Source organism: Schistocerca piceifrons, chromosome X (genome assembly GCF_021461385.2).
Source record: "Schistocerca piceifrons isolate TAMUIC-IGC-003096 chromosome X, iqSchPice1.1, whole genome shotgun sequence".
In the NCBI taxonomy this organism is placed as follows: Eukaryota; Metazoa; Arthropoda; class Insecta; order Orthoptera; family Acrididae; genus Schistocerca; species Schistocerca piceifrons.
Window position 1 is genome coordinate 502,090,966 of NC_060149.1, and position 1,836 is coordinate 502,092,801.

General features: G+C 40.6%; 1 pseudogene; it reads left to right on the forward strand.

The window, feature by feature from the left end:
* The first annotated feature begins 490 nt into the window (after positions 1–490).
* On the forward strand, positions 491–980 carry LOC124722462 (annotated as a pseudogene).
* The last annotated feature ends 856 nt before the right edge of the window (positions 981–1,836 follow it).

Consider the following 1,836-nt stretch of genomic DNA (forward strand, 5'->3'; position numbering starts at 1 on the left):
TGGGTACTGATTTCTCAGGATCTATGCACCCAAATTGCGTGAAAATGTAATCACATGTCAGTTCTAGCATAATATATTTGTCCAATGAATACCCGTTTATTATCTGCATTTCTTCTTGGTGTAGCAATTTTAATGGCCAGTAGTGTATTTAATTAAGGCGAAGACGGCAAATATCTCTTCAGTGCGGATGCACACCTGGCTTGAACTCTTACGGGAATCAGTGAAATCTCGCGAGTAATGAGGATAATGAGCGAGGGGCACTACATTAGCAGTGTGTGGATAAGTTGAGAATGCGTGTGTGATGGGAGGCGTGCCAGGGTAGTCCATGCTGTTGCAATGACCACTGTGTCCGGATGGCTTAGTGGTCAAGTATCGGCATGGCGCTCCAGTGTTCGGTGTTGTGCTTGCTAGGTGAAAATTTGATTAACAGTTCATTTTAGTCACAGGAGAACATTTACCCTGCTATTCCAGCCTAAACTGGAAACTGAAAATGACTCGATCCAAAATAGAACTCAGTGATGTCACAAAATGCAGCATAAAGCAGTTGCAGCGCCTTAATCAAGTTGTCTTTGCAGTATCATATAATGACAAGTTCTATAAGGATGTCTTGGAAGCAGGAGAGCTGGCACAATTAGCATATTGCAATGACAATTTTGTGGGTGCTGTGTGCTGCAGAACTGATACATCAGAGGATTTGCACCCTCTATATATTGTGACACTGGGTTGTCCTTTTCACTACCACTGGCTAGGAACTGGTACAAAATTTGGTGGAACATGTACTGAATTATGTCGAAAACTACGGAAATTTTGACAGCATTTTCCTGCACGTATAAGTAAATAAAGAAGGTGCCATCGAGTTCTGTAAGAGATTCGGCTTTGAGATTGTTGGAACAAAAGAGTGATATTATAAACGTATAGAACCTGCTGATGCTTATATCTTACAAAGGACATTTAGACCCCTGTCGCGAGAGAACAAATAATGTAACACTTTTGGAACACACTGCAACAGACTTTTGTCCGTGAAATATAGAAAATTGTTTGTTTCACATCGGGACAAGGTGCTGCGATGAAGAATATCAGTTATTTATTTGGCTACTGGTCTGCAGGCAGAAACTTGAAAATTTGTGATAATGACATTATGGTTCCAATTTGCTTGCTGTGTTCTAGTGTAGGTGTGATAATTTGTGTAATGTTTTCTGCTCTTTGAATGTTAAAGTTTTGCTGTTTTAAAGTACTGAGCAATGAAATTTTACCCCCTTCATTTTAATAAATTGACATGTAGAACAAAGTGGTCAGAGCATCCGCCCAGTAAGCGGGGGACCCGCGTTTGAATCCCAGTCCAGCACAAATATTCACTTCCCCTTGATTACATCATTGCACACGTGCAGCCAACCTCTATAGGTCCTTTGTGCCTTGTTTCCTTTTTGTCTAACGGAGCATGAAGACGGTCTAAAACTCTATGATGGCCAGTCCCTATACGAGTCAAAACGGTGTGGAGCAGGTGAGATGCAGTCGATGGAAGATCTGTCTCGTGTGTTCTGATTCCTTAACGGGTGAGGCATGTAAAACTGGTAAAAAATGTTATTTTTTGCTACCAAGTTGTTTTGTAGCATGTTATAAATATTGTCTTCAGTTTTCAGAGTCTAATTCGAGCTACAAATGTTGTAAAAGCCATCATATTTGAAACAGTGCGCAGTGCTACGCCCCGTTTTCTACAAGACTCTGGCCTTGTTTGCGATATTTTATTGTTTCTCGCCATCAGAGGATACATATATCTGTAGAGTGTAGAAGACTGTGAGCCCATTTACAACGCAATTAAGATTTATCAAGGAAATA